General features: G+C 41.6%; 1 protein-coding gene across 18 annotated transcripts in view; it reads right to left on the reverse strand.

Moving 5' to 3' along the window:
- The window catches only part of Asah2 (N-acylsphingosine amidohydrolase 2), a 107605-nt gene that overhangs the window by 74789 nt on the left and 7855 nt on the right, over window positions 1-24961 (reverse strand). For 2 of the 18 annotated variants that reach the window (XM_039107116.2, XM_017588647.3), the window contains exon 3: window positions 24762-24837. The exons of the other annotated variants lie outside the window; for them this stretch is intronic. The gene's annotated coding sequence lies outside the window, so the exon portion shown is untranslated. The remainder of the gene's footprint in view (window positions 1-24761; window positions 24838-24961) is intronic. 18 annotated transcript variants of the gene reach the window in all.

Below are 24961 nucleotides of genomic sequence, written 5' to 3' on the forward strand. Positions count from 1 at the left end.
GCATGTAGCTGACCCAGCATGGGTCATATTGTTAGGGGTATGTGGGGCCTCCAATATGGAGTTCTCTGACAGTCGTCAGGGCAGGCTAAGCCTGGAGGTCAAAGGAGCCTTAGAATGCAGACTGCTGAGAACTGTTAGTGTTCTATAATAGAAAGAAAAATGACCCAGCACAAAGCAAGGAGAGGATGATGTTCCCACAGTAGGAAAGTGTTTCTCCTAAAACCCTAACTCCTAAACCGATAAAAACATCTTTTTTAAGAAAAACAATTTATTTTTATTGGTGTGTGTGTGCATGTTTGTGTGTTGTGTGTGTGTGTGTGTGTGTGTGTGTATACACCACATGTGCACACGTGCTAGTAGAGACCAGAAGAGGATGCCATATCCCCTGGAACTGAAATTACAGGGGAGAGGCCTGACGAATTTGCTGGGAACGGGACCTTTACAAGAGCAGCAAGTGGTCTTAACAACTGAACCATTTCTCCAGGTTACAAATTTCCTTAATATATTACTTGTGTCAATCACTTCTGGGCCTTAGAAGGAATGGTGCTGAGTTCATGTACTCTGTATTAACAGTCTTTCTATTCTTTAACCCTTATGATAACTAAAAATTGAATTACTTTCAGGTGAAATCTCTCTTTTCCTTTACATCACTTCTTGCTCAAGAAACCAAATATTCTTGGAGAGACCGTTGTTCTCTAGGATCAAGAACAAGAATTGCATGAACCAAAGCTACAGTATTTTATTATGTAAATTCAAGAAAGTCATCAAGATTATTAGAAGTGTGTCAAAAGAACTTAAAAAAGTTCCTATTAATCAAAGATTAATAATTTGAAAATTAGCTTTAAAAGTAACTACACAATGGGATGAAAGGAATAAGTCTGAATCTGTAATCTCATAAGGGTGGCTAGCAGCTTCATCTCATGGCTAACATAATAATTGTACTAATCGAGTCAGGGTAGCATTTCTGTATCTTTGTCCTTCTTCTGCTTGGAGCCCTTTAATAAGTCATACATAATAAATTATTGTAATCTATAGCTTCCTCTCTCTGTGTGTTAGAGATACAGAAACTTACCAGTCCTAGAAAATCCCCAGTTTCGAAAAAGACTCTAAGGAACCAATTCTCTTTTCTAATAGCTGATAGCAACAACCGAAAGGAAGTGGGCTCAGAAATTGAAATCTACTCTGGTTTTCTTCCCCCTGTACAAATCGACCCTGGAAAAGTCAAATAATTGGTGAAAGGTTTCCTCACTGTCTAAGGAATGAGGAGAGCATGAAAAGGGCTCAACGAAGAGATTTGGCAAGGATTTTCACCATTAAGTTAAACTTAAATCAGACGATCCTCTAAAACTGACCGACTGCCTGTTTTGTACAAACCACACACACACACACACACACACACACACACACACACACACACACACAAAGACTGTGTGCTGAGATCAATAAGCTGAGTCAGCAAGAAAACCCCAGGCTGCCAGACACTGAGAGGCAGTGAGCTGGTTTATATAAATGCAGAAGAGAGAGAATGGAGGAGGACGAGCAGGAGCAGAAGGAATGCAAGGGGCTGGGAGAGAGAAGAGCAAGAAAGCCTAGAGCACAGCAAGAGGGAAAGGAAGAAGAAAGGAAATAGCACAGAGTAAGAGGACCCTAGAGTCAGAGAGACATCGGATGCTGTAAGCCCCCAAGGTGACATCATTTGGAACCTTACTGGGAGAAAGCAGATTTGCATTCCCACCCAAAGTCCTGAGACAACTGGGGAAGACTGAATACTATCTAGACATTATTAGATAGGCTATTAAAACAATTCTTGTTAAAATGTTACCGTGCTAATGATATTGTGGTTACATTTTTAAAGATTTTGTTGCTGTTGCTATTGTTGTTGTTGTCTGTTGCTGAAATACATTTTGAAACAGAATATATATATGTATGTATATATATATATGATATCTAATATATATGATATCTAATATATTATCATATATATGATAATAGAAGAAGTCAAACAAAACAAAAACAGCGTAATTTGGGTGGACGGGTGGGTGGGTGGGTATCTAGAGGGGACAGAGAGAGGAGATACAAGCTTTGCTCTTTGATATACTGCCAGTTGACAGATAAAATAGAGGGCTTCACTCAATTGCAGATGCTGGAGCCCCGCCTGCCTAGCCTGCCAACATGCTTTAGGACCAGCCTGTCAGTGTACTAACATTAGGCTTAGAATCAGGATGGAGCTACTGGAGAGACACAGGGCCCAAGGCACACCTCTCACTGCTTTGTCTCATGCCAACACAGATCTGACGGCAGCTTCCTGGCTTCTCCCTCATTCCACAGCTCTGGTCCTAAACTCTATCGGTTAAGCTGTGTTCTGTAGCTCAGCCTCAGCTCTCTGTATTTAGCAATGCAGTGATTCCAAAAGTTATCTCAGCCCTGAAGACTCTTTGCTTTCTGGGCTCCCTGGAGGTGTCTCTGCTATAGTCCACTAAGATCCTGCCCAATCCTAGTCTCATAAAAACAAGCACTGGACCTTCCACACTTTGAAAAATGTTGACATTCTAAGCAGCAAATTCTGTATGTGCCAAATGGTCTCTGCGAACATTTGGTGCAAGTTGTATGAACATGTTGCTCCGTGTAGGTATGCTTGTGTGTATTGGGAGCTGTGTGTGTGTGTGTGTGTGTGTGTGTGTGTGTGTGTGCGCGCGCGTGTGTGTGTGTGTGTAAGTGGAGGCAGAGATCACCCTTGTACGTTATTCCTCAGAAATCACCCATTTGTAGTTTTGAGACATGGCCTCTTACTGGGTTGGGGCTTGTTTAGCAAGTCCCAGGGAACTGTCCGTCTCAACAACCCTAATGGTGGGATTACAACTACATGGCACCATTGCCTCATTTTTAAGTAGGCATTGGGACTCCACTTAGTTCCTCATGCTTATATAGCAGGCATTTTAACAACTGAGCCACCTTACCCCAGTGCTTTAAAATGTAAAGTCCTGAGCCGTTTGACACAATGATTTTCATAAAAGAAATTAGTTTTACATACACAGAGCAGGTGGACTGACACTTGGAGACATCACACAGGAATGGGAGGAGATTACTTCGAACCTCAAAACACTGAAAGTTTTCACCTCTTCTCTTGTCTCAGGTTAGCCTTGATCTGGAAGAGAAACCCCTTCTGCTGCCATCAGGAATTTGGATGTCTCTGTTAAGGCTATATGCTATATTTATCTTACAGTGAGTCTGGGGGTCACAGCTAGGGACATTCTACCATGCAATGGAACGCTCCAGTCTCTGAGCAAAGACCTAGTAACCATCACAGTGCCAGAAAGCAGAAGGCTAAGAGCCTGGAAGAACATGTTACTCGGCATCCTAGAAAATCCACCAAGCCCACGTACCCTTCAAAAGACACCCACTAGGTGTTAAACATTTTACCCAAAGAATGAAAAAAACTACCAGTGTCGAGAATTTTTCTACCCAGCTGACTTCAGCCTTGCCCCAGAGACAACAGAAAACATAAGCAGAGCCATGGAGGCATGAGGAAGGCTGGGACTTGAACTTGAAGGTTACTAGTGGTTACTTTCCTCGGCTTGGGGTTGGAAAACTACCTAACAGGAGCATATCTTTTTAAGACATCATGGAGACAATATATTTTTTAAAAAGCTCTTTGCTAACTTTATAACCAGATGTCAGTTGCTATATTATGTAAGTGTCTAAGAGGGGTAGGTGTTTGTACAGTCAAACCCCTAGAGCATAGTTTCCTCTTAGCCCGTGTCTTATGCCAAGTTCCAAAGATCTCCCTATCAAGCTTTGATAAGCTGCCCAGTGAAAAGAGATAAAATTGGAATTGTAAAAACCTCACCATTTCTGCACTTGTGATTAGCACTGGGGATCTATATAACCTTTTCCAGAGTGTTTGGAAATTATTGTCTGGTGATTTATCCTTTTCCAAAACAACGGATAAGAATTTATTTCATTTTGTCAGTGACAAATGTGGTGTGTTTGCCATACAAGATTATAAAGGCAGATTGGAAGAAAACAGGCAACAACCGCATTTGTCTTCATTTCAGAGACAGGGTAACAATATCTTTTCATAAAACTCTTTGCCACCACATAAATCTCAGAAACTTGGCATCTCCTGCTTAGACTGTGGGCTTATGGGAAAAGCACCAAGCTATCCTTGATAAAGGTAGAGATAGGAAGAGTCAAAAGAAAAAAGAAAAAGAAAAAAGGCCAGACTCACACAACACTTTCTCTAAGAGACACGACAAATAAAGGAGAGGTCAAATGAGGTATATTGCCATCCATGTGCTGATCAGAAGAAGGTCTGAGGGTGAGATTCACCTGGTGAGAACCACTCACTTCCCTGCTTAGAGCACAACCCATCCACATACATGCAGAATCCCCCGTTAGATTCACCAAGAAGCAAAAGGAAATGGGAGCCTCATAGTGTCTATATTCGCTACCTTCATGATAGGGAGACCATCCAACAAGTAGCAGCTTGAGGGGTTTCTCCGGGTATGAGGGTACAGTATCTTTTCGAGGAAGTCATAGTGGGAGGAATGACTAAAATCTGCAGCAGAGAGAGAGGTGGATGCTAGCACTCATGGTGGAAGCCAGTTTCTTTTTCTCCTTTGTTCAGTCTGAACTCCAGTCCATGGCCTGATACTGCCTACTCAGGGTGGGTCTTCCCTTTTGAGTTAATCTTCTTTAGAAAGTTTCTTGCAGACATGCCCAAAGGTATCCTCACTAATGCTCTAGAAATTTCCTCATCTAATCACGGTGAAAACCACAGTTAGTCATCACGATTCCTATTCAGGAGCCACATACCATTTCATTTATCCTCTTTTGCTGTGACTGTTCCTTTACATTCCAAGGAGAGCTCCTGTAAGATCTTGAACCATGGAGGGAAATATTCTTGCTTATGTGTACCTCCTAGAAAGAGCTTGAGTAAGGAGGACTTGTCACTGCAGATCTGTCATGGATTTAGTTAGTGATAAAGGCAAGATAACATCTAAAATATGAAGTCCCTTGAAAGTAGAGTCTACTTAGCTTGCCACTAAGCTCTGGAGGATGCCATGCAGGAAGAACTACAGTGGGCAAGTGAGCTGACTGGAGATGGCCCACCATCTTGTTCCCCTGTGATGGTTGCACTCTAGTGAAGCATGACCCCAGAGATGTTGCCCTAGGTGTACTTCTTGCTACTGATATGCTTTCTCATATTAGTCATTGCTATATTCCTCATTATTTTGGCTCAGTGTGAATGGACACCAGGAGTCCCTACTGCCTGATATGATTACTTCCTGCATGACAGCCCACCATACTGGGCAAATTCCCTGCAGATCAACATAAAGATAAACTTTCATGAATTAATGCCGTTTATATGAATTAATGACTTCATAGGATTCCTGATTTGAGTAAAATAATTTTAGGAAGAAAGCTTAAGGAGATGTTTTAGTTATTTTGCCTGAAAGATGTAATAAAATTAGAATCAAGAATAGAATGTGTCCCTTCCTCATAGAATAGTAAGTAAAGGTTGCATAATAAGGAACACAATGAACTTTCATAATTGCACTAGAAGGCAAATAGGCTTGGGGCAGATTTGTGATGATGGAAAAACCATTAATTCTAGGTAAGGTCTAAGGAAGAAACCATAGATAAGCACTATGATAAAGCAAGGCCATGTGAAACTGGTTCTTTGAACTTATAATGAACTTATAGAATGAAACACTGCTTTGACCTTACTATAGACATCCTCCTGTAACTAACCTTTTGTGTAACATTTTATCCATGAGATTTTTTTTCTTACATAGAGAACTTTTTGTCTAAAAAGCTATAAAAAGCTAAAAGCAAAACTAAGGCTTGGTGCAGCCCTTTCTGCTTCACCCAGTGTGCAAGTATCTCTGTGTGTTTCTGAAACACACACTCTCTCTCTCTCTCTCTCTCTCTCTCTCTCTCTCTCTCTCTCTCTCTCCTTTTCTTTTCTTTCTGCCTCATGAAGAGTTAATGAAATCTGAGCCTCTTGCCTAGAGGCTCCTGAGCCAAAGAGAAAAGATCCTAAGTAACTATGCTTCTCTTTTTAATCCCCTGCTGTCATCAACAGGAGTTAATTTCCCTAAGTCATTGGCTTTTGGCCCCAGAATAGCAAGAAAGAGTAAAATTGCCAAAAGTCATCAGTGTTTGGACCCAGTAGCCAATACCATACCCTTTTACTTTCTTCAATCACCTGGATGTCAGAGCAGGCCAGTCCTTTGCTAACCAGAAACTGAGGTGGACCTTAGATCTGGAGTAGTTGAGAGTAAAGATGGACTCTCTTGCCTAACTTGGATTCCCTCAAAGTTTAGGGGCCATAAATCAGTCTATGAATGAAATTCAGTGCAGGAAAAGCAGACAGGATTTAGGAGCCTGAAGAAGCCAAAGGCAGGATCCATCTCAGGTGTCAGGTGTTGGAACTAAGATGGGGCAGGGAAGGGTCCAAGCTTATGAAGCACAAATCTGAGGCGTGGAGGTTCACTCCCAAGTCTCCAGCACACCCTAACTCTGTTTTGTGGGTTAGTAGATTAGAGATTTGCATGAGATGGGCTGACTTATCTAACTGGAATGAGACAATAATTAAAACAATGACAGTCTTCCGAGACCTTACAGGTAGATACTTACAAAGCCAATACAAGCAAAGTCACCATTTAAAAGAAATCACTATAAAGTAAACCTGGTGAACTCCTAATACATGCTGGGCCGTGTTACAAAAACATTCTACAAATTGCCTCATTTAGTGGTCCCAATAACTTTATGAGGATAGTATTTTTCTTGTCCTCAATATATATTTAAATTAAAAACCAACCAAACAAGCAGACAAAGAAACAACAACAACAAACTATCACAGAGAAAATAAAAAATGGAAGGACATAATAGCCAAACTAGAGTCTAAGGACAAGATTATCTGTCTTTGGTCCTCTTGTGAGCTCTCAATTTCACTATGCAACATGAACACGTGCCTTTTGCTCTTAATAGATATGAGAATCCCGAAGTCATAATGAGCTAATGCATACAATGTAATCTAACCCCCAAAAGCTACCCTAAGAAGAAATCGGGGTTGGGGGAGGGGCTGGAGAGATGATTCAGTGGTTAAGAGCACTGGCTGCTCTTCTAAAGGACTAAAGAATAATTCTCAGCACCCACACAGCAGCTTACAACTGTCTGTAACCCAGTTACCCAGGGAGTCCGACGCCCTCCTACAGACATACCTGCAGGCAAAACACCAATGTCCTCAAGAAATAAAAATAAATAAAATTTAAAACGTAAAAGAAGAAATGAAACATTTAGACTCTGTGACTCTAAAAAGGAAATCTAAGGACTTGTCACTCAGCCAAGAGGCAAACAGAAGTTATGTGGCTGCTTGCCTGTGGTCACTGTGAAAACTTGCTGAACTTGTTTGTATCTGGTTCTCCACTTCTTCATGAGCAGAGAGCAAAGTTATGCTTTCCCCTCTGGTAGTTGCAAGCCAATGGGCTGTGGGTATCAGGTGCATGCGTCACTTCTAGAGTCAATGACACGGAGGCAGTAGAGGGGATGTGTAAGCTCCACCTGCTCGCTCTTTCTACACTGTAAACTTAACTGCCAAGCATACTAGATGCAGATGGAAGAAACAAACCTCAGAAACTCACCAGGTATACACTTTCCGTGGGAAGAAATAAACATTTATATGTTAAGCACTAAGGTCATGCACTTGCGACTAGAGTAAACCCTCTTGCCTATCCAAAGACACAGCCAGTCGAGGACAACAGTTCCTCAGCTTAGCTCAATTACAGGATTGCAAACACCATCCCATTCACCAATCACCTCTAATCCAATAGTTATTCCTTCATTTCAAAGGCTATCGAAATCTCTCTAATGGAATGTCGAATTTTATGAAACTTCAACTTCAAGACATAGTTAAAAGCAGGAAGATAAAAGACCTGTAGCTCACAGAAATCCATTAGGAAAAGAAAAGTCATGATTTTATTGCCTAAGAAAGGCTCTGGGACTTATTCAGACCATGTGACTTCTGATTCACTATGTCTAGCCAAGTATTTTTATAATCATAGACAATTATATAATTTTATAATCATAAAATAAAAAATATAATTTTATAATTATAGACAATTAGTTCAATCAGTACTTAGGGAAGTAGGTCTCAATGGCCAAAGAGACAGCTGAAATAGACTCAGAATGACTCAGTCTGGAACTATAAGCAGTGGTTGGAGTGACAAATCATGGTTTGCCTTGGTTTGTTTCTGTTTTTCAGGACAGGGTTTCTCTGTGCACCAGGCTGACCTCAAACTTTTTGCCTGCCTCTATCTCCTGAGTGCTGGGATTAAAGGTGTGTGCTAATTCAGGTCATTTTTAACAACCTCTAAAATACTCACATTGTATCCATACATTCCTCCAAGATATATGCCCCCACCCTGACCTCCATCCCATCTTTTGGCTTCAAAACAAATAAGTAGGCATTTTAAAACTAATTAAAATATAAAGAGGAAGACGAGGCAGAGATAGCTTACAACAATACATTTCAAAATGCTCAAAATGCTTGTTAGGGAGGTATTTGAAGAGCGGCTTTTCCTTCCTTTCTTCCTTCCTTCCTTCCTTCCTTTTCTTTCTTTCATTCATTTCATCATATTACATTTTTTCTTGTAATCATCACGTTCTACTTTTGTGATACAAAAGTAAACTTTTCAGGGATGAATTCAGGCATTTCTCAAGGAGGCTGATGAAATGCACTCTGCTTATGCATAAGGCCACCATCTAATGCATCACAGGGCAGACACAATCAACCAAGAGCTGATAAGATCAGTTCCTGTTTCCCCCCTCAGAATCCTGAAGAGTGGACTCATCTCCGATTACATCATGGTTGAGCTTCTTATTCAGGGGTTAAGTGTGTGGGGCTTTGGGGCGTAAAGTGAGTCAGAGCTAATGGATCAAAGTTCTACATGCAATAACTCACTTTGATAATCAAACAACAGGTTTAGCTATCTGTTACGCCAGGGTGAGCTAAACCTTAGATGCACCCCAGTGATAAAAATTCTTTAGAATTGGATAATTATGCTGACATTTACATATGGGGTTTGATAAGTCTAATTTGCCAGTAACTGTTACCGAGTTGCCAAGCCTGTTGATTTTGCAAATAGGTACAAGGAACTGGAGATGTGATCTGAGAACAGAATATTTTCCATTCCTATGTATCAGTTGAGAGGTTGATCAATTCAAATTTCTAACTACTGCTTCACATCAGCTCTACTAGGTCAGAGCGCTAGTAAACAATGGACAGGTTGTCATTCCTGCTAAGTGCCAACCAGCCAGGCTGTAGAGACTCAGGATTTGCAGTGGCAGAGGGTAGGCTTCGTGAGAGACTCAACCATTGAGATATAAGCATTATAAATAGAGGGGATAGTGAAACTCCCAAAATTTCAAACCATACAATCTCATCTCATGATGCTAAAAAAAATATATTTCAATTCTTCATAAGGGAGACAGCAGCAGCTTTATAAAGAGTGTCGAGAACATCATTAAAGGAGAAAGTATCAGAAAACCGTCATAATGTCCCTGACTAGCCAGGACTCGTGGATTCCACGAGAGAATGCCTTCCACCAGGTACAGTTTCTGCCATCACAAAACTAACTTAGCTTTAAGAATCTTGCTTCATGAAAACTATACTCAACAGTAAAAGAACTTCTGGGGGACCTCAAGCAGTATTATAGAGCAATAGTGATAAAAAAATGTATAATATTGGCACAGAGACAGGCAGGTAAATCAGTGAAATAGAATTGAAGACCCAGAAATGAACCCATATACCTATGGTCACTTGATCTTTGACATAGGAGCTAAAATTATACAATGGAAAAAGGATAGCATTTTCAACAAATGGTGCTGGTTCAACTGGAGGTCAGCAGGTAGAAGAATGCAAATCAATCCATTCCTATTGCGCTTTACAAAGCTTAAGTCCAAGTGGATCTAGGACTTCCACATCAAACCAGATGTACTCAAACTAATAGAAAAAAAAAGTGGGGAAGAGTCTCAATCACATGGGCACTGGAGAAAATTTCCTGGAAAAAGAAAAAACACACCAATTGCTTATGCTCTAATATCAAGAATTGACAAATGGGATCTCATAAAACTGCAAAGCTTCTGTAAGGCAAAGGACACTGTCATTAGGACAAAATGGCACCTAAGAGATTGGGAAAAGATCTTTACCAATCCTACAACTGATAGAGGGCTCATATCCAAAATATACAAAGAACTCAAGAAGTTAGACTGCAGAGAGCCAAATAACCCTATTAAAAAATGGGGTTCAGAGCTAAACAAAGAATTCTTAGCTGAGGAATGCCGAATGACTGAGAAACACCTAAAGAAATGCTCAACATCCTTAGTCATCAGGGAAATGCAAATCAAAACAACCCTGAGATTTCACCTCACACTAGTCAGAATGGCTAAGATCAAAAACTCAGATGACAGCAGATGCTGGCGAGGATGCGGAGAAAGAGGAACACTCCTCCATTGTTGATGAGATTGCAAGCTGGTACAACCACTCTGGAAATCAGTCTGGAGGTTCCTCAGAAAATTGGGCATTGCACTACCTGAGGACCCAGCTATACCTCTCCTCCCAACATACCCAAAAGATGGTCCAACATACAACAAAGACACGTGCTCCACTATGTTTATAGCAATCTTATTTATAATAGTCAGAAGCTGGAAAGAACCCAGATGCCCTTCAACAGCAGAATGGATACAGAAAATGTGGTACATCTACACAATGGAGTACTACTCAGCTATCAAAAACAATGACTTCATGAAATTCATAGGCAAATGGATGGAACTAGAAAATATCATCCTGAGTCAATCCCAAAAAAAACCACACATGGTATGCACTCACTGATAAGTGGATATTAGCCCAAAAGCTTGAATTAACCAAGATACAATACACAGACCACATGAAGCTCAAAAAGAAGGATGACCAAAGTACAGATGTTTCACTTTTTCTTAAAAGGAGGAACAAAAATATTCAAAGGAGTAGATATGAAGGCAGAGTTTGGAGCAGAGATTAAAGGAACAGCCATTCGGAGCCTGTCCCACATGTGCCCCATATATATTTAGTCACCAAGACTAGATAAGATTGATGAAGCTAAGAAGGGCATGCTGACAGGAACCGGATATAGATGTCTCCTGAGAGACACAGCCAGAGTATGTCAAATACATGGGTGAATGTCAGCAGCAAACCACTGAACTGAGAATGGGATCCCTGTTGGAGGAATTAGAGAAAGGATTGAAACAGCTGAAGGGGCTTGCAAACCCATCAGAACAATAATGCCAACCAACCAGAGCTCCCAGGGACTAAACCACTACCCAAAGACAATACATGGACTGACCCAGGGCTCCAACTGCATTTGTTGCAGAAGAAGGCCTTGTTGGGGCACCAGGGGAAGGAGAAGTCCTTGGTCCTGCCAAGGTTGGACCCCCAATGTAGGGAATGTGGGGGGGTGGATGGGGAGGGGAACACCCTTATAGAAGAAGGGGAGAGGGATGGGATAGGGGGCTTATGTCCAGGAAACTGGGAAAGGGAATAACATTTGAAATGTAAATTTTTAAAAATCCAATAAATAAATAAATAAATAAATAAATAAATAAATAAATAAATAAAAGACTCTTGCTTTAGTTTAATCAGATGAAGAGCTAAATTACCCTAGAAAATCCTTAGAATGAAAAAGTAAAACATGTTTGTAGGGGATGGGATGGGGAAGCATTAGTGATTCTTTGGAGAGGCCAGAGCTGCCTTGCCTACATAAACTCGCTTACTGAAGACAGAAGTAGATAGGTAGGCATGTTTGTCAGCTGCTCTTCTGAGTTATAGTCTTTGAAGCTGGTAAATGGGTAAGGGAGACTGTAGATTCAGTCTGCAAGTGAACAATACTAAATGACAAGGGGCAAGGAGTGTTGCCCTGGGCAAAGGGCGCAGTCAGCACTCATCGGCACATGAGGAAGCTCAGACTCGGTATTGTTGAGGAAATATAAGTAATGGTGCAGTCAATGCCCAATTTTTTGACGTTTAAGTGTAGCAAAGAGTTGAGAGAGAAAAATAAACAAAGGAAGTGCATCACTCCTCAAACAGATACAAAGTGAACACACAGTCTACAAGAGGCAACTTCTGCATTCCTCCCGTCCTTCAACAATGTTTTCTGAGAATCTATGGGGTATGTAATTAAATAGGGTCCTGATAGCTGGAAGGTGGTGGCACACTTCTTTAAGGCAAAGGCAGGCAGATCTCCGAGTTTGAGTCCTGCCTATTCTATAGAGTGAGGTCCAGGACAGTCAGGGCTCCACAGAGAAATCCTGTCTTCAGAAACAAAGAAAGCAAGGGTCCTGCCTTCACACCTTGCACAGGCTCGGCTGGGATATGAGTTAGTGGCAATGTCTCTGTCTAGCGTGTGCTAGGTGAGGTTTCATCCTCAACACTGTTTAAATTAAGCATTGGGTTCTCTTTTTAAAATAACAATAATAAATGAAAAGAATTAACTCTAGTGTGAAACAGAGACGATATGCAGGTAACTCAAATCCTGAACTATCAGTTCCTCTGGGATCTCTGATGTAAGCCTAGAAAAAGAGTGCCAGAAAGGGCTCTGCCAAAGAGATGATATACGAGGCGAAACCCAGTTTATCAATATTTGTGGCTGCTTAACAAACCGCCCCATCATTTACTAGCTGAAAGTAATAATTTTCTGAGCTCACAATTCTGGGCCAGCTGAGCAGCTGTCATCTGGGACTTAGCTAGCACATCCACAGAGATGCTAGCACATCCACAGAGATGCTAGCACATCCACAGAGATGCTAGGTTGGATGGGGATTGGATGGGAATCACTCATCTTAGGAAGGGCTCCATCAGATAGATCTGAGTTTTGTTGTTGTTGGTGGTGGTGGTTTGTTGGTTTGGGTTTTTTTTTTTTTTATGCAGCCTGGCAGATGTTTGCACTCATGGCATCTGGGCAAGTTCAAAGAATGGGTGGAAAGGGGTTAGAATTGGCCCAGCATAACTTTCCCTGAAGCCCGTTTGCCAAAGCCAGTTTTAGGGTCAGCTCAGACTCAAGGGGAAGAACAATTCACTCCACCTCCAGATGGGAGTAACAGTGCAGAAGGTGTAGTTTCTGGGTGAGGCCAAAAGCTGTAGCCATTTTGGTACCGCTCTTTAACCAATAGAGGATGTGGTGTGTGGGAAGCCCTGAAGATAATCAAGAGAGAGAAAATGGAGTTCCAGGTAATATAAATTGTGTGCTGCGACAGCAACAAACAAGTCAAAAGGGTTTCAAGGGAGGACAAGAAACTGAGACCAGAGGACAGATATAACCCCACTATGTATGCAGCCCAGGGAGACTTAAAGAGCTTTGTCCCTGCAGAAAAACAGCTACACAATAGAAATCATGCTTGGCTAAACATACCATTAGGCTAGAGAGATAGCCAACCCATACAAGGCTAAGCTTATAACCAAAACATATTACCTAGGCTCATATCTAGTTTGAAAACTCTCAGGGAAAGCATCATGAAAAAAGTAAAATTCAACCTGGACTTTGAAGGACAAAAATGATTTTGCCAGAAAGAAATATAAGGGTGAGCATCCCGTAGTGTGTGGGAATCAAAACCAAACAAAACCCGGTAAAACACAACACAATCTGTATTGATGTGATTTGTCTAAGCTGAGAACTACAACTCTCAATCTCTTTCAATGTGTAAAAGACTATGTTCATATCTAATACTGTCACACTCACACCCTGGGTGACCACCAGAGTTAAGACAGGATGCAGAATTAGATATGGGTGCCAGCTTTGTGACTACTCCCGCCCTCTCTTCCCCCACTGACCCTTTGTGATACTGCATCTAAGACTTGATGATGCCACTCCCACTAGGGAGACAGGTAGGTTAACTATAAATCTCCTCTTCCTCCTCCTCCTCCTCCTCCTCCTCCTCCTCCTCCTCCTCCTCCTCCTCCTCCTCCTCCTCCTCCTCCTCCTTTTCTCCAAATCCATCCCCCCAAACTCTCATCCCCAGTTCTGTAACAGACTGTCACCTGATGTGGCCTCCTCTCTACCCTGCCCCCAGCTCCTCCAGTGATTCACACAGATTGTCCCACAACCCATTATCCCAGCCCCCAGCTCCCTAGGAAACCAGAGGCCACTCTGGCCAGGGAACCTAACTTTGGATCTTCGCCACATCTTCATCTTTGCTAAATCCAACTCTCCAGTCTCTCCCCTATTTCTGAAGCAGACATATTGCTGTCTGCTGTGGCCTCCTCTCAGTCCCCCATCTCCAAAGGATCATGCAGATTTGCTTTGCCAACTTTCCACCCTACTCATCCTGTTATCCCAGCCCCCAACCCCTGCAAGCATTCCCTGGGAACCCCAGGCAAGCCTACCAGAAAAGCTAGTAAGCCATCCCAGTGGAGCTAAAAATGAAGCTTCAGGTCTTCCTCCTCTCCTCCATATCTGATCTGCCGATCTCATCCCCAGCTCTCTAGCAGACTACTTATTGTGAATTCTTCTTACTCTCTGACCCCATTTACAGAGAACTAAGCAGATCCTGGAAGAGCACCCTGCTTTCCTCCCATCTATGGATGTCCTCATTCCCAGCCAAGACTATCCCCATTCCTAACAACCCTAGCTCCCAACATCCTAGATAAACATTTTACCCAGAACTCTTAGTGGCCACACCTAACAGGATTCCAGAAGGATTTCGTATCACGAAACACACAGCCATTGCTACAGCTTTCTAGGAACCAGAGAGGGCAACAGAAACCGGGAGCAAAACGCCTACCCAACAAATCATCCCCAATACAGATACCTAGAAAGTATAATAAAACAAAATCAATAATAGCCAGGATGATATGTTTCTTCTTGGCCCCAGTGACTCTACCACAGTAAGCCCTGAGTATTGCAGCATAGCTGAGGCATAAGACAAAGACTGTAAAATAACCTTTATGAATATGATAGAGATTCTTAAAGAGGAAATGAATAAAGTCTTTAAAGAAATCCATGGATACACAAACCGACAATGGAAGGAAATGAGTAAAACACTTCAAGACCTGAAAGTGGAAACAGATTCAACAAGGAAAACACAAAGTGAGGCAAAAGTGGAAAGGAAAAATTTAGGAACCCCAACAGGAAACTCAGCAGCAAGCTTCATCAACATCCTTATCTTGTAGTCACAAGAGATGGAAGAAATCACAAGAAGCCAAGGCATCGAAGTCACTCTGGAAGAAAATGTTAGCTCTAAAAAGTCCTGGCACAAAACATCCAAGAAACCTGGGACACTATGAAAAGACCAAACCATGCCAGGAAGTTTGGTATGGTAGAGCAGGTGGAGACCCGGAGACTTGGTGGGCACATACCTGAGACGTAGGTGACTCCCAGCTCCGTGCCAGACTGCTGACTTGGACAGGGGCCCTGCTTCTCACATAAAACAAATGTGTCCCATGACCACATAGGTTCAAGAAAGAGTTCTCCATGCTAATGAGGTACCTCGAGGCTCAGACTCAAAGAAACCATAGATGCCAGCATACTACTTTTCTCAGCAAACTTTTCAATCGCAATAGTTGGAGAAAATGAGACATTCCATAATTAAACCAAATTTAAGCAATATCTATCTACAAATCCATTCCTACTGAAGGTGGAAAATTCCAACCTAAAGGGGCTGACCACATCCAAGAAAACACAAGGAATAACTAACTCAAGACCAGCAAATCAAAAGAGGGAAAACACACACACACACACACACCCACTTCTCACCACCACCACCACCAACAACAACAACAATGACAACAACAAGAAAAACAACAACATAACAGAAATAAACAAACACTGGGTGGTGAAGCATACCTTTAATCCCTTTTAATCCCAGCTCTTAAGAGGCAGGTGGAACTCTAAGTTTGAGGCCAGCCTGATCTACAGCGTTCTAGAGCAACCAAGGCTATACAGAGAACTCCTGCCTCAAAAACCAAAACTAAAACAAAATGAAACGAACACTTCTCATGGATATCTTTCAACACAAATCACCTCAGCTCCCCAATCGAAGATGCAGACTAACAGAATGGATGCTAAAATCATCCTTCTGCACCCAAAAAAACACAATTTAACATCAGATAGATATTACCTCAGAGTAAAAGGAGGGAAAAAGATATCCCAAGCAAATAGACCTAAGAAGCAAGCTGGTCAAGCCATTTTAATATCTGACAAATAGAATTCAAACCAAAATTAATCGGAAGAGATAGGGAAAGACACTACATTCTCACCAAAGGGAAAGAATCTATCAAGAAGACATTGCAATTCTTAAGATTTATACAACAAACAAAAGGAAGCCTGAGTTCATAAAAGAAACACTACCACAGATTAAATCACATATTGACCTTTGTACACTGATAGTGTGAGACTTCAGTATCCCACTGTTGCCAATAGATGAGTCATCCAGACAAAAGCCAAACAGAGAAATGCTGGAGCTAACTAATATTATAAACCAAATAGACCTAACAGATACTTATGAACACTTCACCTAAACACAAAAGAATATACCTTCTTTTCAACAGCTCAAGGAACTTTAGGTAAAAATGATCATATATTCAGACACAAAGCAAGTCTAAACAGATACCAAAAAATTGAAATAATACTATGCATTCTATCTGACTGGATAGCAACAACAACAGAAACAGCAGAAAGTGTACAAACTTATTAAAACTGAACAACTTACTACTCAACAAAAATTGGTCTGTTGGGGTCCAGGAACTGCCTCACAAATCACACAAACACTGATCTCAGTCAGACAGGGTCAGATAAGCAATTTAAATAGATCTATAATCCCTAAGGAAATAGAAGAAAGCATTAGAAGTTTCACAACTAAAAAAAAGCCCAAGGTCAGATGATTTTAGCACAGAATTCTACCAGACTTTTAAAGAAGTTAATGCCAATACTCTTCAAATTATTCCAAAAAAATAGAAACAGAAGGAACATTGGCCAATTCTTTTATGAGGCCACAGTAACCCTAATACTCAAACCACATAAAAATTCAACAAAAAAAAGAGAATTACAAACCTATTTCTCTTATAAACATGAATTAAAATAATCTTGATTAAAATACTTAGAAACTAAAGCCAAGACACATCTAAAGGATCATGCATGAAATCAAGTAGGCTTCATTCCAGGGATGTAGGTATAGTCCAACACTCTTAAATACAAAAATGTAATCCACCATATAAACAAATGGAAAGACAGAAGCCATACAATCACCTAATAGCTGCAGAAAAGGCCGTTGACAAAATCTAAAACCCCTTCATGGTAAAAGTCATGGAGAGATTAGGAAGTATTTTGCTGAAACAAAACAAACTCAACAGTATTTTTTCTATTTGTCTCATTTTGGTTTTGGCATTTTGTTGTTGCTGCTGTTGCTTTATTGGTTTTTTGCTTACATATGACAAGGCAAGGGAGGGAATATGGGGAGGAACAACTAACATAAATGAAAAGCCATAAAGAAGCCTAATGTGATAAATACACATAAAAGCATCCTAAATATACACATGTATAAAAAGGAAATTAAATGGGATTACCATATAAAGGTGGAGACAAAACCCAGCTAGTCATCTTATGCCAACAACTAAAACCACTATGGCCAGGAATGGGTTGTATTGTGGTGAGTCCTTAGCCAAAGAAATCTCATAGACAACCCCCAAATACCACACACCACTGTCAAAGCTATTGATTAGTCTCCATAACGTGATGGGAAGACCCTGTTGCTAAAGGCACAGCTTACTCATGTCACCAAACATGGAGTATTGAGCTGGTGCCCAACTAGAAGCTTCACCTCTACTGAGTAGCGTTCATGGTACTTTGCATGCTACTGGAGGGAAACGTTAATAGTTACAAAGCCTGTGATCTACAACAGAAATCTGCTTGCAGGATATACTGGCAAAACAGTGGTACAAATGTTATGGGATTAACCAGTCATGTTTTTATTGAATTTAAAGCCCATGCCAGGAGATGCAACCTATTCCCAACACTGCCAAAGTCACCAAAACCTGAGACTAGATAGGTCATGGGCCTCTGGGGGAAAACTAATACTAATTCTGCTAAAGGAACATAGCAATAAAATTACTCTACTGACATACTGCTATACCTGTAGATTAGAACCAATCATTTACCCTCACCAAAGGGTTTTCTTGCTATGGAGGGGAGTTAACACAGACAATGGGCCTCAGTTTGGAGCACTCAGCCCTAAATGGGGTGTCTTTATTAAACCCCTCCCCTCAAAGCTCAGGGGTCTCTGCGGAAGAGGAGGTAGAAGGGTTGTAAGAGGAGGGATTGTGGTGGTGACTCTAAGAAAACGGTGTTTTCCAAATACAACGACACGGATACACATATGAACTTACAGAGACTATGACAGAGACAGCACACACAAGACCTGCATAGTTTCAAACCAGACCAAAATCCCAGCACTGAAATCATGGAGTTCCCACCTCTAACTAAGAAGCTATTTACAGTTGATACCTGCTCAAAAATGGAAAATCTATTTTCTCCGATGGAGCATCTTGGGTGAATTGACCACATTCTAGGCCATGCCTCATGTCCAGGAGTAGTGGGCCAATAAAAAAAACAGACTCCATGTTTTTTTAGTTTTTGTTCTATTTTGAAACTGTTCTTGAGAGAAAGTTTCTGGGTGACTAGTTCATTTTTGTTTTGTTTTGTCTTGTTGGGATTCTTGACTTTAGAGCCTTTTAATTTCATTTTTTTTTGTTGTATTGGGGGGCCTTTTTGAGAAAAAAGTGAACATAAAGTTGTGTGGGCAGGAAGGTAGGGAGGCTATGGGAGAAGGTGGGAGAGGGGAGAGGATATGATCAAAATATATTTTATGAAAAAAAATAAAATATTCATTAGTTAAAACGATTGCTGCAAGGATAAATGAGAACCGCATGTCTCATGGACTCAATCAATAAATACAACTGTTTCAGTCATGTTGAGTGCTAACGATTCTTTCTGGACTTTAGCACTGTCAGTAGCTACTGGTTCTTAGACTTTCTGAGAGGAAATGTCCCTTTGGTTTAGTACATCTCGACTGGATAAGAAACATTAAAAGCCTACACAAGAAAAACACATGACATAAGGGAAATTCCTTGTCTCATCCTAGCCACAAAGCCAATATGCTGTAATTACCATTCATATCACACCCAGTCCTCATGTGCATGACGTTGGGAAGATGGACTTTGACAACTGCCCTACCACAACAGAGCTTAACAGGCATCCAAAGTAATGTGTGTGTAATGGAGGTGAGATCCAGGCCGGATTGTGTGTGCACAACCCTCTCTCTGCTTTGCACCTACACTTCAATCTCAGCCTGACAGACTCCCTGTACCTCTTCTATTTTCAACGAAGGCCACAGGGGCTAGGAAAGGACTAGGGTCCTGTCTACGAAGGCCAGCCATCTTCTAAGCATAAATGAAGTGCTTCTTCAGCACAACTCAGATGACAGTGCTGCCCCTGGGAGTTGGGAGGATACAAGGTTTCTTCATAAGTTTCTTTTTCTTTGCAATGTAGCATCATAGAGATGGGACCCGTACAATTCAATTAATAATTTGACAAGTGTGAACCTCAACAAACTAGCAGCCTACTCTGAAAAGGGCGACCTGATCATAATTTTCCTGACTTCAAACCCTTCGAGTCATCTTAGAAATAAGTAGGCCTAAGTTACTTAACGTTCCATTAAGAGTTTAAAGTAATTCCGAGTTAAGAATTATCTTTTCTCCCAGGGTCTTAAAACAACACATCATTTCTCCATGCAAAATTTTTTGCAACAAGCATTGTTAGACGATACCAGTTGTTAAGGGGTTAAAAAGCTTCGATGTCTTAACATTTGTCCATTCCTGTGCAGACTTCAAGTATCTCTGATTTCCAGTCACCAAAAGATAATTCTCGAAAGTCAGTCGAGCAGGTCAGTCCAGTAACTTGTTCTAACGAGCCAATACAAGCTGTCCCCAGCATGTCCTCCTAGGTCATTGTACCAAGTCACCTAGGAGCAATCTAGCAAGTGTAGTCTCAGAACAATTCCCTTGAGCCTTTTCTTTATGGCTTCTATTCTTCCTAAACCAGTTCCACCTGGTGAGTCAATTAAGCAATGTTGCTAACGTCGATCAAGGATTGTTCCAGAAGCTTTGCCAAGGTCCTCAGTGATGTCAAGCCTTCAAGAGTTCCAGGAGCACCTATGCGATTCTCAGTCCCCAGTACATTACTGACGCCGCCTCTCTATGGATGTTATCGGTGCAGAAGTTATTCATACCTATGAGGAGCTCTGTCCTGGAAAATCAGGTACAGCTGCTATTAGAGCCAACTTCTGAGGGAAATTTGATACAAAGTCCCTCATGGGGAATAGCAGAATGTCGTAGTATCATTAAGTGTCATGGACAGAAATGGCCTTCAGTGTAAGACCTAGAGGGCCAGAGTTCCTGCCTCTCCAGAAAATTTCCCCGAGAGTCAAATATGAGGTGTGAGGAGATGCTGGTGGGAACGTTGAAAGTGGAGACGAATAGTTGGCTTATCCATTTCCCCCTGATTTTATGAAACTCCTAAAGCCCTGGGCTGGTCCAGACCAGTGTACTTCACTTCCTCCCTTCGCATACTGAACTGGCTCTGGAAACCAATATCTCCCCATCTCTCATACTGCTGAACGAATGGGTGCTTCTTTCTCTGGCTGGGAATAAAGGGACTGGGAAAATCTCGCTGCAGAAAGATGTTGGAAGACCTTCCGGAGCCAGCTCCTGGAATCTGTTTAACCAGAGGCAATATTTCCAGGCAGCTCCTTACAGGACACTGTGTTTCCCATGGCAGCAGTGACGAGGAAGGGCTTTTCTAGATCCTGCTACCAAAAACACCACTTCACAGACAGTGAATCGCATAGCAGATGCCCTCAGCCTGTATGTCTGGGAGCAGACCTAGATCCTTGGATGGATCAAGCCCTGGATCCTGTCAGCGCTGCCAGAGAGCGTGAACGCACACACCCAGAGCTGCATCTCTCCAGCACTGAGACCAGCACTTACGGGTTTAGAGAGGGTAGGAAGGCAGGGATGCTGCTTGTCCTGACCTCAGTGCCGTGGTGACTCCCTCCAGACCCAAAGCACCTGATGGACACCCACAGCTAGAACACTAGCCACACCAGGGATGCAAGGCAGAGGGGCTCTGGTGCACCCACCAGATAAACTGTTCAGACCACATATTTGCAAGGATTTAAATTTTTTTGTTTCTTGTTTTCTTTTAAAAAAAATAATTCTTTCCCATTTCCCTATTTCCCCACCCTCTTTGAGCTCGATCATTTACTGTTTCACACTTAAAGTAATTTGTGATTTTATAATACACTCTGCACCACTTTTTTCATTTTCCATCTTTTGATCAGTGACACATTTGTAGGTATTGATTGATGTTCAGTGAATTTCTAGCTCTTGTACTCTTTCCTTCCTTCCTTCCTTTCTTTTTTTTCTTTCTGAGCAGAATTGGAGATTGAACACTCACCACTCAAAGGCAGGCTACTCAAAAAGAGCCACCCACAGGGGCTGGAGACATAGCCAGGGCTCACTGGTTTAGAGCACTTGTTGGTTTTCCAGAGATTTTGTGTTTGGTTCTCAGTACTTATGTGGTGGTTCACAACCACCCTCAAGAGCACTCCAGTTCCAGAGAACTGGTGCTTGTTTGGTTTCAGATTCTGCGGCCAAGGGACTGAGGTGCATATCCTACATACCAAAGCAGACCTGACCTCCAGGGTTCTCCCAGGATCCCTCAGTCCCTACCTGGCATACCCTGTCCCCAACTCTGAAATTTCCAGCTCAAAGGCTGGGCTACCTACCCTTCCCCCAGAGGCTCTGCCCTATATAATCCAGACATTCTGACCTCCTCTGACCCCTTCTCTTCTCTCTCTGAACACAAGTCCTCTCTTTCTACCCCAACCCACCCACACCCCATGGTGACTTCCCTGGCCTCAGACCCTGGGGACAGTGAACTTGCTGAAGAGCAGCTTCCCAATAAACCTGCATTTAACAGAATGTAGTCTGGCTTGAATTGGCTCATTTCGCCAGCGGAGGAATAACTAATCGGTGCTCTCTCCTGACTCCCCGGGCACCAGGCAAGTGCGTTGTACACTTACATACACACAGGCAAAACACTCATGTGCATAAAATAAAAACAAATAAACCTGAAAAAGAATTCTTTTTGATCCACAAATAAAGTCCGAAGTGAGTACTAAGCAAGACATGACTTGTCCAGAAGATGACACTGCCTCACCTTCTGAGTTCATAGACTCTGAAGTGGGCAGGGACCCGTCAGAGAGAACACAGCTCAGCAGTAGAACTGACCATTGATCTCAGAGACTCGAACAATCAGATGAATTGAATACTAGACCCAGAGAGTAAGTTTGACAACAACAGAGGAATAAAAGATGATAAAATGGACTGGGGGAAATGGGGGACTTAGGGTGGGGGGTCTAACAGTACAAGTGAAAAAAATCAGCAGGACGAGGTAACACACTTTTTTTTTTCCTGAAAATATCTCTAAAGTCCAAAAAGACTGAACTTTTGGTGGACCCTGCAGCTAAGTTAATAAGATGCCAAAAGAGATCAATAGGTTAAAAGCAATCACAAATGAGACAAATACCCCCTAAATGTTGGAGGCAGCATGTGGTATATAGGTTAATAATATGTGTTTGCAGTCTCGAGTAGTATTCTGGGGGAGTTGTGTTAGTACACAGTTTCTCCCCTGGTAAAACTTCGTAAGAATCTTTCATCTCCTTCCACGCTGTGTTTTCTGTGCTAGTCAATAAACACAGAGCTGGGCCTTTTGTAAGTATGAGGGAGAAGACACAAGGGTTTTAAGTAGAGAATCCAAACTTGTGCTTCCTCTTGGTCAAACTACTCCAAGAGAAAGTTGCTCTATTTTTTACTCCTTAATACATTATCAGTGCACAAGGAGACTTTTCAAAAAGATAGAAATGTTAGAAAAGAAAGATTCAATGAACCGATTTGCAAAGGCAGACTCAACCGAGAAGAGAGAACATTAAAGACAGAAGAAAAAGGCAACACCAGCAAACGACAACAAACAACCCTCAGCATGACCACAAAGTCCAAGACTGGGGCATGGGATCTGAAACCTCTGAAACCTCAGGCTGGAGAGATGGCTCAGAGGTTAAGAGCACTGGCTGCCCTTCCAGAGGTTCAGTTTCCAGCCACCACATGGGATCCGATGCCCTCTTCTGGCATGCAGATGTACATGCAGATAGAAGTCATAGACATAAAGTAAGTTTAAAACAAACAAAAACCAAAAGGACAAATCTTAGTATCCAGTGGGTAGAAGGAGCTAAGATTAAAAGCTAAAGACAGATAATTTGTTCAACAAACTTACAGCAAAATTTTCTCAGAACCAGATAAAGAAAAGGATATTTTAAAGGTAAGAGGCATTTATAACCCCAAGCAGACATGACCAGAGAAAAATTTCCTCACCACATACTGTAATCGACACATCAAAAACACAAAGGGAAAAGCACTAGGTTGCCTATGAAAGCAAACAGAATAACGCCAGCTCTCATACTAGCAACCCTAAAAGACGGGTATCCATGTAATGACAGAACCCCAAAAGAATATAACTGCCAACCAAAATTTTATACCCAGCAAAGCTATCTCTTGAAGTTAGTAGAGACAAGTGCACACTAAGGTAGTTCATGACCCCCAACCCATAGTTGCTGAAGACAATATTATACAGGAGTCTGAATCAAGGCAGCACAGGGAGGAGTGAACTTAATGAGGGAATAAATAACAAAGGAAGGCTAGAAGTGAACTAAACATGTATAGTAAACAGAGGAAAAGAACTGGGCTGGAAAGTGGGCTCAGCATTTAGGTACACATTGCTGCTCTTCAAAACTAGAGGGCCCTGGTTTGATCCCCAGAACCCACATCTCTAAGCCCAGTTTTAGTAGAACCAATGCCATCTTCTGATCTTTGAGGGCTCCAGGCATGCAGGTGGTACACATACATGCACACAAACAAGCAAAACGCTCATATACATAAAATAAATAAACCTTCTAAAAATGAAAACAACGTAATCATCCAGCAAACAGAAAAATAAAACTACCAGAATTAGTAGACATTGCCTTTCATGTAATTGCCTCCTATCACCAGTAAAGAAATGCAAACTGGCCAGCCAGATTAAAAATCAAGACAGCTGTCTATTGCCTACAAACAAGCAAACAAGAAAAAGCAAAAAAACAAACAAACAAACAAAAAAAAACCAAGACCCCCCCCAAAAAAACCAAAAAACAAAAACACAAAACAAAAACCCACACACCTCATCAGGAAAGACACCTACATATTGGCAGTCAACATTTGAAAGCCAGTCTTTCAAGCCTAGTGGAAGCTGAAAACAAGCTGGTGTAGTAATCCTGAGATTTGATAGAGAAGATTTCAGATTGGAATTAGCCAGGAGGATGATGAAAGTTACTACCTGCTAACAAAGACAAGAAAAGTAATGGGGAAGGAATAACAACTGTAACTATATATGCACTGACCGAGTGGTGGGGCCACCAATGTCATAAAGAGATCCTAATGAGCATTAAATGTTGGATTGATACAGTAACTGAAGGGAACACCAACGCCCTATTCTCATGTTTAAATAGGTCACCCAAACTAAGTGGAGGGAAAAACTGACAAATTAAACAACAACAAAGGAAGCCTCCGGATTAAATCATACCATAGATCAAATTGACTTAATAGATACAGAGTGGTCCGTCCAACAGATGTGGAAAATACGTTTCTTTTTCAACAGCCTGTAGATAATCAGAATAAACAGAATGCATGTTAGACAGTCAAGTCTTAACAAGTACAGCATAATCACAGTAATTTCTAGTAACTTAGCCATGGCATAGAGTGAGAGATAGAGAGCAAGGGAAA

Source organism: Rattus norvegicus, chromosome 1 (assembly GCF_036323735.1).
Source record: "Rattus norvegicus strain BN/NHsdMcwi chromosome 1, GRCr8, whole genome shotgun sequence".
NCBI classification, from domain to species: domain Eukaryota; kingdom Metazoa; phylum Chordata; class Mammalia; order Rodentia; family Muridae; genus Rattus; species Rattus norvegicus.